This window comes from Pinus tabuliformis, chromosome Q (genome assembly GCF_031772625.1).
Source record: "Pinus tabuliformis cultivar Carrire ecotype Pingquan chromosome Q, CPIR1, whole genome shotgun sequence".
Lineage (NCBI taxonomy): Eukaryota > Viridiplantae > Streptophyta > Pinopsida > Pinales > Pinaceae > Pinus > Pinus tabuliformis.
This window is the reverse complement of record NC_142296.1, coordinates 955,694,924-955,713,377: the sequence shown is the minus strand read 5'-3', so window position 1 is coordinate 955,713,377 and position 18,454 is coordinate 955,694,924.

Here is an 18,454-nt window from a genome sequence, read left to right as displayed (position 1 = left end):
ATTCTTTTAGGGCATCAATGGAAGGTTGATGTTCAATTGCAGCTAAATCAACGTCTTCATGCTCTCTTTCTCTCCAATCCAACATGGTGAGTGCCCTACACACCAAGAAAACATGATTAGAATTGACTTGGGGAAATTTGACTGGTTATTTGAGGAGGTTGGGGTTTTAAAATCCGCCTTTCACGGGGGACGCACCCCGCGTTTACAACACAGGGCGTCCGGACGCAGCTGGCCTGAAGGTGGGCTGCGTCCCCCGACCGTTTTCCTGTATAGGAAAAAGTCGGGGGACGCAGGTCACCCGAAGGGCACCTGCGTCCACCGAGTGGCGCATTCTAAAACCTAAACCCCCCCAAAAAAACAAAACTAAACCCTAAAAATCAACTTTAATCGGATGAAAATGAAGAGTAGGATGTTGTAAAATACCTGGAAGAGACGGCGTTCGATTCTGACGGTCGGATTTTCCGCAGCGACCACGGGAAGTTTCTTGCCAAAAGCTCCTTTTTCAACCTCAACAGTCAAACGGTAAAAATGACATGGTAAAAAGTCTTTTTATAGGTTTTTTGGATGAATTTGTTCATTTTTCACCATGGAAAGATGTTTTTCGATGTATTTTTGCCTATCTTAAACAGGTATGAGTAATGTGTCGCTTTTGTGCAGGACAAAGGGACTTAGAGGGAAAATTGTCATTTTTCACGAACCAAAACATCAGAGTCATCTTTTAAGCCCTTTTCTGACTCCTAAAAAATGAAAAGATTGTCGAGTGTTTCTTTTACACTCGTTAAAACGGAATTAAAAGACGGTCCCCTTATAGCTCTTTTCTGACCGTAAAATCAGGAAAAGATTGTCGGGTTTTTGTCGTTTCAAACTCGATACGGAAATAAAACGACGTGTCCTTGATCGCTTTTTACTTTTCAGGTCAATGACACTAATTATGAAAGTACTCCTTGGTCGCAAGATCAAGCGGTTCCCCCAGGTATTATTTTATACTTTTTCGGGCTTGAGGGACACAAATCTACGAAAAAGTTCAACTTGGAGTCTTCTTAAGTTTTTCAGACTCTCTAAAATTGAAAAACGCCGAGTTTCTCCTATACTGGGCTCGTTAAACATTTCACAGTAAAGGACCTGTTCAATTACAAACAGGAACGAACCACTCCTTCCTAGGGTTCGAATCAAAACTGGGTTGGACTCATCCGAAGGATGAGCTTATAATCAAGCATATGTTATCCTCCTCAAGCTTGTTAAAAATAAAGAGGTACTTGCCAGAAATGGTGGGGGAAAAGAGAGAAGAATGAGCCTATTTGTTACCTTTTGTCTCAGAAGAAACTTTATTACCACTCTTGGACACGACACTTTTCATTCACCTGGGTTGGGAAATCCTTTACCTCACAGTTGATCAAACCACTTTGAAAGTCTTCAACCGGGTTTCGGGGATTAACTTTGAGTCGTTTATCACCAAGCCATCTGTCGTGTCGTTATGTGTTCAAGAGGTCTGCAAGTAAAACTTTCATCTGCAAAATACTTGTCATCCATTTGACCATCCCTGAGTCAGTCCTTACAGCAACATTTCTTCAACTTGAACAATGATTTCGTGTTGTGGGCTTGCCTGCAACGGGTCACTTTCTATCGACATCAGCACATTATCTAGAGAGATGACTTAGAAATCATCAGTACCTTGAAGTCTGCATGCATCAATGGCAGGTTTCTCGCCTTTGACGTCAGTTTACATCATTGACTTTCGATCGAAGGATTCCGTGAAATGTTCGACATCAACTCATTCATTCACATCTCATGGATTGTACTGGGTACTTTGAGAACCATTGACATTACTGGTGGTCTCTCTCACGCTTGTTAACAGTTTACATCATCGACTGGTAATCAAGTGGTTTCTACCATGTTCGACATCAACTCATTTATTCGCATGGCTAGAATCGTACCAATTCGAGAAGTAGAAATGAAGACCCTGGATCTAGTTTCCACCATCCAGGCTGCGAGGAGTTTTGTATTCATTATCTAAGTAGACTAATCATAAACAGATGGTTGCGCCCATACTGTGTCTACAAAAGTCTATGATTATGATGTACTGCAAAATCATTCCTGTATCAGAGTAGTTAGTCTGTTAGTTAAAGTTTTAATCTGAGTATGGGAATGCCTACCTCAGTGATGATATAATCTTATACATGTATTTTGTGTTGAAAATTGCAGGTTCTGACCAGGCTCTCCATGATATAATCCTTGAAATGATAAAGCGCTTCACCCTTCCTAGATAATACAAAACCCTAATCTATTCCAGGCTTCGCACTTTAGGGGGCAATCTGTTACACTAAAAAATGTCACCATGACTATTTACAGTTAGGATGACTCTATCAACAGTCATGCTACCCTCTTAGGCAAGTCTTATGCCTCTGCTCTCCATGTCAAACTCCAAAAAAGAGAGAAAGTCTTTCAAAATGTATTTATCTCTGGGGACGCAGGTTCTCTCAACCTTACCTGCGGGGACGCACCCAATGTTCACAAAAACTGCGTCTTTGGACGCTCTGTATGTAAAGGTGCAGGTGCGTCCCCCTGAAAAGGTTAAAATGCGCAAGTTTCATCTTTAAAAAGTCACTTGTGGTTATTTCTAGAGCATTCTAGAAGGTTGTTCGACGTGTATTGAGCGCCTCCAGATGGTTCATGCACTCCTACCAAAGAGGAACTTATCCCATCAATAGGGGAGCTATCCCATCCAAAGAGGGGATTATCCCATTGATGGTGGACCTGATTAACTTCCTCTTGAGCACTATAAATACAAGCATTGGGCCAGAAGGAGGGAGGTTGAAAGCTATACATTTCTAAGGGTAAATGCTGCAGGAATTAGGACTCCCATTTAGAAGCTTGTGAGGAGAGATTGCCATCTTTGCTTGTTCTATTTGGAAGTGGGTGAGCTTTTTCAAAGTAGAGGAAGACTCTTGTGGACCCTGGAAGGAGCTTGCACAACACCAAGGCTCAGGTTGTAATGGTTCCTTTTGATTACCTTTAATGAAAATTGGTCCATTCTTCTCAATAACTTGTTGTTTATGGGTTATTTCATGTACTCCTTGGTCTATTTGTTGAATATGCTTTGTTTTATGTTATAATCAGGTGCTATTTAATTGTTTGACTGTTGGTGATTGCAGGTTTTGGAGAAAAGGAGGAGCTCATCCAGATCAACAAAGCTTGGACTTCTACAACAGCGTTTGGACAAAAGTAAGAACGAAACACTTGATTTCTCATATCATAATGCATGTTTAGAGAAGGATAGCTCTAGTTTGTTTTGTTTGTCATTAGAATGTCTTAGACTTCTAGGAAGGTCGATTGTGTCCGCACTTTTGACTGATTCCGTGTGACAATGCCTCTACTCGATCTGCTCTCAGCTTCTCTAGTTGTGGTTGCTCCACAACTTCCTGAAGTTGCTTCACCAATCGTGTCTCCTTCACAATCATCTGAGACTTCTTTTGGCACTGCATGTTGAGCAGTAATTTACTCTCCCTCTCAACCACCAAGTATCTAAACTTTGCCTTGCTCCTCAAGGCTTTCATGCATCTTGTACCTCAAGTGCATACAGGTTCTTGGCTAGCACACTTGTTGAGTCTTGAAAATGTCATTCATTTGCATTATACTTTCACTACAATGTCCATTATATCACCTCCACTTCACCTCCATTTCACTACTATGTCACCACATTCATCCCACTTTCATTGTCATTGGGCCACCTTTATGTTTTTCCAATATTTATTATTTCTAAGCCTTTTAAGTGAATTTGTGGTTAAACATTAGAAAATAATGTGCATATGCTTATACCTAACAAATGGGTTGAGATTGTTGACATGTGTAGGTTGAAAGGAGACTTCTAGAAGACCCTTATGTGGCACCCCAAGGCCAAATTCGAATTTGGTTGGAAAGAATCATGGGATCATGAGGATATGTGTCACATCTCCTAATTGTATTGTAACTCTAAGAAGACATGTGTCTTATCAGTTCCTATTTTGATTAGGACTCTAGAGGTAGAGGGAGAGATTCATGGATTCTCATTAATGAGATGGCTCTCATCTTTTTGTATAAATAGGAGATCTCTCTCCTTCATTTGTTAGTCTTTCCTTTTAGTCTTTTCTTAGTCATTTTAACTTGTTAGACCCATGGCTTTTGAAAGCTTTTGTACTTTGTACTTTTGAAGAAATTGAATAAAGCTTTGATGTTCTCAACATGGAAGGAGATGTGAAGTAGATGTCATGGAGCATATTAGGATGTAAGTAGAGTAGATTTCATTTTGTAAATATTGCTTTGTAGAATGTAAGGTAGATTAGATTTTTCATTCATGCAATTTTAATTCATGCAAGTGTGTTTAATTTTGCTTTGATTTCATGACTAATGGCATATGTGATCATCTTGTCTATGTTGCTGACCTTTATTTTTCTAGTTTGATTTTCATTAGTATCATTTCTTTAACTTGCACTTTACTTTTTGCTCTTAGATATCAAGTTGTTCATCTATTGATGGTTCTTTTTCCATAATCAAATAACTTTATTGGAGCCAAAATATCACTTAGTACAGCTTGGTTTAGTTTGCTTTAAGACTCACATTGCTGACTTGTTCATAACTGTTATCACATGATAAATCTAGCTGAAAGGCAAAAAGGTTAAGAAAAGGTTAAAGTAGTGTGATTTGTCTCCTTTATGTAGTGTCACTTAGATTTCACATTTCATTTTCATTTTAAATCAGCAGCATAGATACTGGGCCGATGTCATTAGTTCTTTATTTGATGTCTTTATTTTCCTTTAAGCATTTGATTTCATAGGTGGTAGGGGGCCCCTGCCTTGTATAGTTGTCACTTTAATTTCATGTATTTCTTTTTTTGATTTTCATGTATATTAATGTACAGTTTGAATTACTGCATTTTATTTTCTTTTTAACATGTATGTTATTGTACATAAATTGATTTCAAGTTGATTGTAGATTAGTGATGCACATAGCCTTTTAATGAACTAATGATGTTATAGAATCATCTTGTCCTTTTGCTGAAGCAGCAAGGATACTGGGTCTCATAGTCATTCTCTCATTATTTGATTATTGCATTTTATTTTGATTGAACTAGTTGCATTAAAACACTTTAGAAAACCAACAAGAACAAAACCCCAAAAACAACATAAACTATAAAACAACGAAGTAAGAGAAAGGTTAACTAAGCACATATAGTGCACCACACTTCATCAGTTTATGATCCTCGGATTGATAATTTATGTAGAGCAATTTAAGACGTTAAATTGACTAGACATTTTGGCGCCGTTGCCGGGGAAGTGTAATTAGGAGACCTTATTTCTTACATCTGAAAAAAAAAAAAAAAAAAAAAAAAAAAAAAAAAAAAAAAAAAAAAAAAAATTAATAATTCTTGAGTATGCTCTCCTCCTGCACTTTGTGTGATCTGGAGGATCAGAAAAAGAATTGTTAAAAAAAAAAAAAAAAGGAGACAAAATAAACTTCATCACTTCAATTGATTCAAGAAAAAAAAAGAGAAGAGAAAAAAATAAACTTCATTTCATTTCCATTTTCACTCCATGCCATCCATTTCATCAATAAAAGTTATTTCCCCATGATCATTTCCATTAAGATTGCCTAACTATCTCTATTTAGCTAAGTGGTTGCTGTGACACTGGTTTCCGCAGCTGATACCACTCTGTTTTTCAAACTTACAGTCAAGATGTTAGTGCAATAAAATGAAAATGCAGGAATGACTAAGCAATATAAAAATTCACAATTTCAGAGAAAAAAACAATCTATGGCTATCTCCATTCCTAGTTTTCGTTGTGGCTTCAATAAAAAAAATCTGCCTCCCTGATCAAGCTTTGGCCTTAAAACGAGCATTACGTCTCCTTTAGTTGTTTTCATGTCTCTTGCAAACAGCAACATCAAATCAATTCTTTCATCTCTGTGTAGGCTCTAAAATTAGAGAGAGAGCAGCGGTATGCAACAACATTGCATACTGTTTATCCCTATACATGTGTTTTTTGGTTTGTTTGTTGTGTAGACAAAAATTAGCAGAAAATGATCATTACAAAAGAAAAAATTCTTCTTGAATTCGTGCTACAACAGCCATTCGTTTCAAGTGAGATGCAAAATGATGCCTTTGCAATATCTGCACAGGTTGTCCATTACCCTTCCGAGGCATTGCTTTTTCATCAGAAGAATATATCCAATCAATTCCTTTGAGTACTGCCTTTTCTAGAGGGTCACCAACCAGTTTGTTATTCACAAACACCAGAGCATGGCACACAGACAAAACTTCCAAAGTACGCTCTGGCACATTATTCATGTCTGTTTCTAAATTCAAACTGCCATCAAGACCAACAATTCCTCGAATTTCCATGTCATCTGTTGTAAGAATGCCAGTTTTGTCAAAGCAACATATATCCACCTTCCCAGCAAATGGAATTCGGAATGGTTCTGTACAGAATATTCCACGTAATTCAAATAATGAAGCCTGTGAGATATCCTTGAAGGCGTGATTGTGGATGCTCTGTTTTAGCATGGAAACAGAATTGTCAATTGTCGTTGGTAGTAGGAATGTTTGGACTTTTGATGTCGATAGTGTTGCATGGCATGAGGTTCAGCAAATAAAACCACCATTTCAAAGGCCGAATGCAACAATTCAGAACAGTAAAAATTGATAACTCAGAAAAACGTAAACAGCTAAAAAACGTCAAATTTAAAATGCTCGATTTGCCCAAATGGAGGTGAATTTCAAAAAACTAAAACATGGGTGTTTTTTCCAGGTGGGTTAACTAGATAACCCAGAAACCGTTTGATAAAATTCGTGGCGGTCTGGGAGAAATCCTTGGTTCTTTGGAGCCTCTTTTTGCCTTCCGCGTGTGAAAAAACAGTGTTTTTTAAACAGTTGCGGCCACATTCCAATTTCTTCAGAAATCCGCTCAGAGCCAATTTCCTTGGCTGCCAAGTCACCCACCGTGTCATTGAATGGATGAGAGGAAAATATTTTTAGGTCTCTTCTCCACCACGATCTCCGCAGCCAAAAACTGAAACGTGTACGCAGCCACCCGACGTTCAGGGATTTGGCCGTTGTATCCTCTACTCATAACTCCACTTCTCGCATGCATAACCTCATCTTCGTATTGTTATCTACTCCCTCACTCCACCGTTTTCACTCTCATTTCCATACACCACTCTCGTTTTACCGTAAACCTCTCTGTTTTATTTTCCTCACCGCTACACTCAAAACCCCGATCACCAGTCTTGCACCTTACAGTTCATTGCATCACGGCCACTCTGTTATAGTCGTAATTCCCACTGTTGAACATTGTTTTCCCATGAAGCTTTCTCCTCCAGCGTTCAAACACCACTGTCAGAGCTGCAAGTGAACTGATAACCGAAATGAGAAAATTGTTAAGAGCAGAACCGGAGGGTTTGAAATTTTTAGAGGGTTAACCATAGACAAAGGAATGGTTGAAGTTCATCCAAAAATTTAAAGGGTACAATAAAGAGGTGAAAAAGGCATTTGCCCAGTCATTTAATGGAAATACCGTGGAGGTAGGAGACCAGCAGTTCACCATAACAGAGAGCACCTTGGCCACAGCAACTGGTTTGCCTCAAAAAGGGTGGTTCCTTTGCTATTTCCATGGAAAAGGCTATATGGAAGATCAATTTGTTACAGCCTTCACTCCTCCACATTTTTTTTCTCTTCCACACACACAGCCACTCCATTTCACAGTACTTTCTACACTCTGCACTTTCCGCAGCCAATACAGCGTTTCCGCAGCCGTTTTGTTAAACTCTAGGTTGCAGGTGCCATCAAGCAAAACAAGTCACATGGGTAGCTAGGGAAATGTTGGTACATGGATGGTGTCCTATTCATTCGATCAAATTTGATGAAAAAGACCCCGGTCAAAGGGAAGTCAAATTGTGTGTTATCACAAAGTCGCCACACTGAGTCGCTGCATGTCAAGAAAAAATAATAATTTTGAATCAATGAAATGAACAAGTTATTTTCTCACTTTTCTGAAAGTATTGATTAATTTTGGACTGATAATGAAAGATGAATGGCTAACTTTTTATTCAAGATTTTTAGCTACAAAGTTGTTCCCCAATTCCGCAGCCAGAAAAACCTCATTGTTCAAATCAGCCTATCTTTCTCATACAAAATCAAATTTTGATGATTTAAGTACCATTGGAAAGATCTCAACAAGATCTATACAATGAGAAATATATCATTAGAGTTTGAAATGGCAAATAATGAAATAAATTGCTGAAAAGAAGCAACATCAACTTGAGGCACTAATTCCAAAGCAGGTATAAATTCTTTTGATTTTACCTTTTAGAACTTGTTTCATTAATACAAATTCTTAGTTGTGTGTGTAAATATCATAACTAGAGAGATTTATCACCTCTCTCCTTTGATAAACTTACATTCCATTGCAGAAGAAGTATTAGTTTTTTGCAGGTTCCAGGAGGAAGGACAAATGACTACAAGAGAATGGTGTCTCTCTAAGAGACCAATTTGTTTCATAAGAGGATGATCAGCAACAAAGAGGAAATATGTTGATGCAAAATCAGATCCAAACACTTGAAAAACTTTCAGATATTATTGTCTCCATCACATCCATCCATCACAGCCATACTTCACAATAAACCATTCACCTCATTTTCCTCCATATTTTTCCATTTTCATTCACATACACTTTCCATCTCTTTTTGTCCATTCATAAGCCACAAATAAAAGCAAGAAGCTCATTCACATGCTTATTGCCCATTGCCATTTCTACTCTCCATTGCCATCTTCCATTTTCATTTTCCATTCCTTGTCATTTTCATTCTGCAAATAAGCCATGCTTCAATGAAAATTATTGAGTCCATAGTCCTTTGAGTCTAATTTATTTGTAAAAAAAAACCTTGAGGCTTGCATGCCTTAATGGCAAGTCCTCATGCTGACAAACAATGGGAATACATTAATGTCCCTTGTTCGTCAGATCTTCTAGGTGACTCGACATCAGCAAATTCATTCGTACCTAGCAAGATGTGTTTGGGCATCTTGACTCTCATTGTCATCAATGGTGAGAGTTCTCGTGTTGACTAGTGGCATCCATTAATGGCCACTAAGCCAACAATTTCCTACTATATTCGACATCAGAACATCTTTTCACATAGTAGGAATTGTGCCAATGAGTTTTGAAGACATGAAGACTATTATTTTCAACATTTTGGAGCAGATTCAGCAAGTTTTAGTAGAAGCAATAAAAAGTCATCTTATCTCTCTATCCATGACTCCTCTTGATCAGCCACTTGAAGAATAAAATGATCAGAATTTTTCAGCCACCACACATACAACTCATCCATTCCAAAGGGTAAGTGAAGGTACGAAATTTTCTAACTTTTAACCATAGAATTCGATAAAAAGCTAGAATGATAATTGTTGGAAAAACATTTCTCTTCCTCATTTCATAAAATTGCTAATACCATCAGTTGGGGGGGGGGAATACATTCATATTCATATCTTGCCATGTCCATATCATATTCAAGAGCTCACATACTTCCAACATATATTAATTATTACATTGCTATTATGAGCATACAATGGCTTTTGAAAAAGTGCTTACAAGATAAATTGGATACAAAAAAAATCATGGTTGTCACACAAGAACCAACCATCATTTATTCCAATAAAGATATACTTTGCAACAATAATCAAAATATCATTATGCAAAGTTCAAATATCAAAGTAGAAGGCAACAACAAAGAAAAAAAATGGTTGTAACACAAGAACCAACCATGTTGCAATTCAAGTGAAACACTTTTCAGAAATATGAAGTTATCAAATGATATCATGCAAAGTTAAGCCAAAGCTCAAGCATCAAAAGAGTTAATGTAATATATATTGCATGAGGACATGAAATAGATTCAGTTGGGGGGTATGTTGAGTCTTGAAAATGTCATTCATTTGCATTATACTTTCACTACTATGTCCATTATATCACCTCCACTTCACCTCCATTTCACTACTATGTCACCACATTCATCCCACTTTCATTATCATTGGGCCACCTTTATGTTTTTCCAATATTTATTATTTCTAAGCCTTTTAAGTGAATTTGTGGTTAAACATTAGAAAATAATGTGCATATGCTTATACCTAACAAATGGGTTGAGATTGTTGACATGTGTAGGTTGAAAGGAGACTTCTAGAAGACCCTTATGTGGCACCCCAAGGCCAAATTCGAATTTGGTCGAAAAGAATCATGGGATCATGAGGATATGTGTCACATCTCCTAATTGTATTGTAACTCTAAGAAGACATGTGTCTTATCAGTTCCTATTTTGATTAGGACTCTAGAGGTAGAGGGAGAGATTCATGGATTCTCATTAATGAGATGGCTCTCATCTTTTTGTATAAATAGGAGATCTCTCTCCTTCATTTGTTAGTCTTTCCTTTTAGTCTTTTCTTAGTCATTTTAGCTTGTTAGACCCATGGCTTTTGAAAGCTTTTGTACTTTGTACTTTTGAAGAAATTGAATAAAGCTTTGATGTTCTCAACATGGAAGGAGATGTGAAGTAGATGTCATGGAGCATATTAGGATGTAAGTAGAGTAGATTTCAATTTGTAAATATTGCTTTGTAGAATGTAAGGTAGATTAGATTTTTCATTCATGCAATTTTAATTCATGCAAGTGTGTTTAATTTTGCTTTGATTTCATGACTAATGGCATATGTGATCATCTTGTCTATGTTGCTGACCTTTATTTTTCTAGTTTGATTTTCATTAGTATCATTTTTTTAACTTGCACTTTACTTTCTGCTCTTAGATATCAAGTTGTTCATCTATTGATGGTTCTTTTTCCATAATCAAATAACTTTATTGGAGCCAAAATATCACTTAGTACAGCTTGGTTTAGTTTGCTTTAAGACTCACATTGCTGACTTGTTCATAACTGTTATCACATGATAAATCTAGCTGAAAGGCAAAAAGGTTAAGAAAAGGTTAAAGTAGTGTGATTTGTCTCCTTTATGTAGTGTCACTTAGATTTCACATTTCATTTTCATTTTAAATCAGCAGCATAGATATTGGGCCGATGTCATTAGTTCTTTATTTGATGTCTTTATTTTCCTTTAAGCATTTGATTTCATAGGTGGTAGGGGGCCCCTGCCTTGTATAGTTGTCACTTTAATTTCTTGTATTTCTTTTTCTGATTTTCATGTATATTAATGTACAGTTTGAATTACTGCATTTTATTTTATTTTTAACATGTATATTATTGTACATAAATTGCTTTCAAGTTGATTGTAGATTAGTGATGCACATAGCCTTTTAATGAACTAATGACGTGATAGAATCATCTTGTCCTTTTGCTGAAGCAGCAAGGATACTGGGTCTCATAGTCATTCTCTCATTATTTGATTATTGCATTTTATTTTGATTGAACTAGTTGCATTAAAACACTTTAGAAAACCAACAAGGACAAAACCCCAAAAACAACATAAACTATAAAACAACGAAGTAAGAGAAAGGTTAACTAAGCACATATAGTGCACCACACTTCATCAGTTTACGATCCCCGGATTGATAATTTATGTAGAGCAATTTAAGATGTTAAATTGACTAGACAACACCAATATGTTTCATCTTTCCCGCCGTCATGAAATTTTCTGGAAAAAGAGCTGATTTTAAATCAGCAATATCTCCCTCCTCCGAACTTCGATTCAGCCAATTTTCTTTTTTGAATTTGGGTGTTTTTCCGCAAGGAATCCAGATCTACTATTTGTTTCTGAAAAATTTTGCACAAAAATTTTCAGATATGCTCTGAAAACTCGCGGCCCAAATTTTTTTTACTTTGAATTCTCTTCTGCGTGTATACTGTTATCTGCTTTGATCACCTTTGCTCTGATACCATTAGAACTTTTTCTACAAAGCCTCGATCTGATACCATGTAGAAATTCCCATTGTAGATCACCTAATAATGAAATATACTAAAGCAAAATATTTGACCTACTTCTACAAACAATTATACGGAAGCTTAATCGAATTGAGCAAGATCAATTGAACACATATAACTGATAAGAAGAAATCAATCACACATAACACAGAAGAAATAACCCTAGGAAAACCTCAGCCTAAAACCACAACTCTGTATTATCATACAAGTGGAAATATAGTCTAGATTACAAAAAGAATCAACTCACAAGCTATCTTGCTCTCTCTGCAATCCCTCTGCTGCTCAGAGATAGTCAAAGGCCTCTCTCAAACCTTCTCCTCTACCCTCCAAGCCTCCTATTTATTTGTGCAACTTTTTTTGGGGTCCAGTGAAGCCACATGTGTAAATTGGCCTCTTCACACACTCACTAACCTCTGATCTAACTACGTAATCCTGAAGGAGATAAATCCTTCTCCATGGATGAGTTTCTTTTATAGCAAAAATCCGTCCAACTGATAGTACATTGTCCCTCCTCTGATCTCAATTGGGTCTCTGTCTGAACTAACATGCATGAGTTATTCATGAGAGAATATTCATTTATCTGAAGAACAGCAGTTACATGCATGCAAGCATTAACTAACTGAACTCACATTAATTTAAACAAATTGTTTAAATCAATCTAACTAGACTTGACTTAGTTAACTGAGCCAACTAATTACAACTCAAATTAGAACTCATCCTTATCTCTTTAACTGATGGATAAATTCCTCAATTAATAGAGAAATTGTTGCATGTCCTCACATAGACTTCATGTTTGATTTTTCACAACTAATTAACTCATGGTGAATTAATTAATTTATTTTCAAACAGCTGTTAAGTTCAAATTCGAATTTTACTTCGCTATTTTAGTTTAGGGACTGACTAAAATAGGAATCCATCTTGAACTGCTAAAAATAGCAATGTTATTTTTAGCACTTCCATTTTTCATTCCCTATTGCTCAATCCAGCACTGGTACCCAAACTGCTATTTATAGCAGTGTTATTTTTAGCACTTCTATTTTTAGCATTTCTTGTTGCTATTTTCATCCAAATAAGCTTCTTCAACTCGTTGTTATACGACACATAGATCCTGCTCATGAATCTGACCAAGCCATCTGTTATGAGGTGATACTCATCCTGATCACCCTCACTCTATTGTTGTAGTCTCTACTTGAGTTGTTAATACTTCTCATCATGTTTCCCTTCCTGCAATATCTACTCCTACAAATATGTCCCATAAGATCTCATAGTTTAAATATGATTCACCTGCACTCTCCTACTCAGAGCATCCATAACCTGGTTCTATTTTCATTTATTGTACCTAATCTCAAATTCAAACTCACTGAGAGTAGAGAACCATCTAGCTTTTCTTGCTTTTAGATTAGGTTGGTAAAACAAATATCTCATTCCACTATGATCACTCATCAAGACGAACCTCCTACCAAGGAGATAATGTCTCCACATCTTAAATGCATGAATGATCATTGCTAACTCAATATCATGAGTCACATAGCTCTGCTCATGCTCATTAAAGTTCCCTTATACGTAGAAAACCACCTGTCCTTCATGCATCAAGACTCCACCAAGTCCTTCCTTACAAGCATCTATACAAACCACAAACTCCTTATCAGGATTTTCCATCTTCAAAACCAGATAATTTGTAAGCAACTACTTCAACTGCTCAAAACTAGTTTCACACTCGGCAGTCCATTCGAATTTATTTCTTTTTCTTTGTAAAGATATGATAGGATAGCCAATCTTGGAAAAGTTCTTAGTGGACCTCTTGTAATAACCTGCTAGTCCCATGAATGATATAACCTCATCCATATTCTTTGGAGTTGGACACTCCATGATAGCTTTAATATTTTTTGAGTCCACTGATATCCCTTCATTGGAAATACTATGTCCCAAGTAATGAATCTGAGACTAAAAGAAACTGCACTTGTTGAGCTTGGAATACAATTAATGCTCTCTCAACAATCTCAATATCATTTCTAGGTTCTTTGCATGATCCTCCTCATTCTTGGAGTATAACAATATATCATTAACAAAGATTGTCACCAACTTGTCCAAGTAAGGATGCAACACATTGTTCATCAAACACATGAAGGTGGTTGGAGCATTGGTAAGACCAAAAGGAACCACCACAAACTCATAGTGCCAGTACCTTATACAAAATGCAGTTTTGTAGATGTCTTCTTCTTTGATGTGCACCTAATGATATCCTAATCTCAAATAAATCTTTGAAAATATTGTTGCTCCCTTTAGATGATCAAACAAATCATCAATCTAAGGCAATGGATACAAGTTCTTGATAGACACCTTGTTCAGCTTCCTGTAATCAATGCACAATCTGAGAGTACCATATTTTCTTCCTTACAAACAACACTGGTGCACCCCAAGTATAGATTTTAACCCTGTACAAATTACCTACAAATGAATTCTTCAAACAGAAAAATAAACAATGGCAAGAACAAAAAAAAATACACACAAAGATTTTCCCCTGGATCCTAAAACCGAAACTAACAGATTTATTTTTCAATATATTCCTTTCAATGTTATAATACATATATATACATGTCGAAGCATTCCTAAATCCCATCCATTAACCATGGATTAGAAGATAATCATAGTTCCCTTGACCGAATCTACAAAATACCATGGGTAGAAAACCATCATGCCCAAACCCATGTGCAAACCCATGCTCAAAACCATGGGTAGGTCCACCTACCATCTCTGGGTCCGCCCCCCATCCTTGGTTCCACAAGTTGTGGAAAGAATATAACACATACCCAAAATTCTCCCACTTGTTTTTTTCTTTCCACACAGGGTGTCACAAGAGAGCTTTATCATTGGTCTGGTGAAGCCAAGTCCCGTTATAAATGTATCAAATTTCTGATACCACATCCTTGGTGATTGTTTTAACCCATAAAAAGACTTTTTTAAGTTGCATACTAGTTCTTTCTTACCCTTCACCGCAAATCCTTCATGTAGATATATTCTTCTAGATCTTCGTGAAGAAATGTTGTCTTCACATCCATCTGTCCTACCTCAAAACCGAAAGTAGCAGCAACAGATAAAAGTAATCTAATAGAAGCTAACTTGGAAACAGGAGAAAAAATATTACTAAAATCAATTCCGACACCTGGGAATAACCTTTTTCTACTAACCAAGCTTTGTATTTCTCCACCTTTCCTTCTACATTCATCTTCTTCTTAAGCACCCATTTTCTTCCAATGGGTTTCCTTCTAGCCGACAACTCCACTAGATCCCAAGCCTCATTTTTGTCCAAAGATGCCATTTCATTAACCATGGCCTTTTGACAAAGTTTTACATCCACTAAATCTACTGCCTCCCTAAAAGTTATGGGATCATCATCAATAATAGATAAAGAAAAAATTGAACAGAATGCATATGGACTATACCTTTCTAGTTGCCTTCTCTCTCGAACTGATCTTCTCAAAACTGGTGTTTGTGGCTCTTCCTCTTCTGATTCATGTTTTGTTGTAGAGTCTTATTCTTACTCCTTTAGCCCAAACTCTATCTTCTCATGTTCCTTTGGTAGGACAACATGTTTAATATCATCTTTCACCTCTCTAAAAACCACATCTTGATTGTACATGTAGGTTTTAACCCTGTATAAAAATTACCTACATACAAAATCTAAAAAACAGAAAGTAAACAATGGCGAGAACATAAAACATAAAATAGATATACACAGAGATTTTCCCATGGATCACAAAACCGAGACTACCAAAATGATTTTCCATTATATTCCTTTCAATGTTACAATACATATATATAAATGTTGAAGCATTCATAAACCCTAATCCATTAACCCTCGATTTGAATATAACCGTAATTCCTTTGACCAGATCTACAAAATACCATGGGTAGAAAACCATCATGCCCAAAACCATTTGCAAAACCCATGCACAAAACCACAAGTAGGCCTGCCCACCTAATATAGGGTCCCAAAAAAATTTCCCAAAGCACTGCCTTGGACCCCATACAGAGGGGCTATCGCCCCCCTAAAACCCCCCGAAAGGGGGGTTACACCCCCCCTGTGACCCCCCTTTTACACCCGGTGCAACAAATGGGGGGGCTATTGGCCCCCCTGTGACCCCCATCATGGAAAAAATATAACACACACCCAAAAATACACAACCTTCATTGTTTTTGGGTTCCAAATATTATAAACTTTTAAACCCTTCTTATACCCAATAAAGGTGCACCTTTCATATTTACTATCAAACTTGGTTCTTTTCTCCTTTGGAACATGTACATATGCATCACAGCCAAATACCCTCAGATATGAAAGAGAGGGTTTCTTACCAATCCATACCTCATGTGGAGTCTTATCCTCCAACATTGATCAAGGTGAACCAAGTAACATGCAGTCTCCACAGCCTCTGCCTAGAATTCTTGTCCTAACCCGACACCATTGAGCATGCTTCTTTCATTTTCCATCAACTTCTTGTTCATTCTTTCCGCAACTCCATTATGCTGATGTGTGTATGGAGTAGGCTTCTATTGTGATATAACACACTTACAGAACTCTTCAAATTCCTTCTTGCAAAACTCTCCACCATTATCTGTCCTCAACACCTTGATCTTCTTCTCTATCTAATTTTCTACGAGAGCCTTAAATTCTTTAAAACTATCAAAGACTTCAGATTTATTCCCGACGAAATATATCCATGTATTCCTTGAGAATTCATCTATAAATGAGACATATTACACAGACTTACCTAGTGATGGAACCGACACAAGTCCAAACACATCACTATGCACAAGCTCTAATATCCCTTTCACCCTCTTAGCACCAGAGGGGAAACTCACCCGATTCTACTTCCTATATACACAATGTTCACAGAAATCAAAATACAAAGAGAAATTAGACATACCTTTTCACATACCATTACCATGTAGCATTCGAAGGCCTTTCTCTCATATATGTCCAAGCCTTTAATGCCATATCATGATCTTTTTCTCCAGATACCTCTAGGTTTTCTGCTCCACTTCCAGGAACCACAGAACTGTTGCACCCATCAATAATAGTGCTACCCAGAAGCTTGTACATATTTCCAATCCAAACTCCTTGCATCAATACCAATTCTCCCCAAACCATCTTGCAGGTGTCTTTCTCAAATACTGTTTTTACAGCTACCTCATCCATCTTGATTACAAAAATTCAATTTCTAGTCAATGCAGAAATATGTAGAACATCGAGAAGTGTTCTAATCCTTCCACCTTACAACTTCAGGATGACTTTTATGCATCTGATAATTCTTGCCTTCCTTTCATCCACTAATAAGACATCACTACCATCATATTTCTCTTAGTCGTGTTGAAAAATGTGCAACAACAAATGTAAAAATAGAAATTGCTAAAAATAGCAGTTTGGCCAGTGTGGAATTTTGGCCACCTTGGGTGAGAGGTGAAACTGTTAAAAATAGCTTCTTCTAAAAATAGCATTTCTGGGTCCCTTCCTCTTTATAGCAGTCCCTGGTCTATCTATAGAAAGTAAATTCGAATTTGGTGTTACCAGCAGTTTGGAATATTAATTAATTAATTCTCCATGAGTTAATTAGTTAAGGAAAAGCAAACTTGAAGTCTTTGTGGGAACATGCAATTATTTCTCCACTGATTGGGGAACATGTCCTTGATTTGCCCCACTGATTGAGGAATTAAGGATGATTTTATATTGAGAGGATCAGTTGACTTAGTTTAACTTAGTAAAGTTCAGTTAGATTAATTTAAAAAGTTGTTAAATTAATGAGATACAGTTTGTTAATGCTTGCATGCATGTGACAATTGTTATTTTCAGATATTGAGTATTCTCTCATGGATAACTGATTCATGGAAGCTCAAACAGAGACCCAGTTGAGATCAGAGAAGGGACAGTGTACTATCAGTTGGATGAATATTTTCCTATAAAGGAAGCTCATCCATGATGAGGATTTATCTTGTTCAGGTTTGTGCAGTTAGATCAGAGGTTAGTGAGTGTGTGAAGAGGCCAATTCACACAGGTGGCAGCACTCGACCCCAAGGAAAACTGCATAAGGAAAGAGGAGGCTTGGAGGGTAGAGGAGAAGGTTTGTGAGAAGCCTTTGACTGTCTATGCACAGCAGAGGGATTGTACTGAGAGCTGGATAGCTTTCGAGCTAAGGCTTTGTGTAATCCGAATTATATTTCCACTTGTATGATAATACAGAGTTGGGGTTTTAGGCTGAGGCTTTTCCCGGATAAATTCTTATGTGTTATGTGTGATTGGTTCCTTCTTATCAGTTATATGTGTTCATGCTTGATGTTGCTTATGGTTGATTAGCTTCCGCAAAGTTTATGGTAGATGTAGATCTCGTATTATGCTTTAGTACATTGCATATATTAGTTTGATCTACAGGTGAAATTTCTACATGATAACAGAGTGGTCAGTTGGGAGTTTTTTTTTGTTCCAAGTGTTGTTGGTGCAACCACACTTGGTA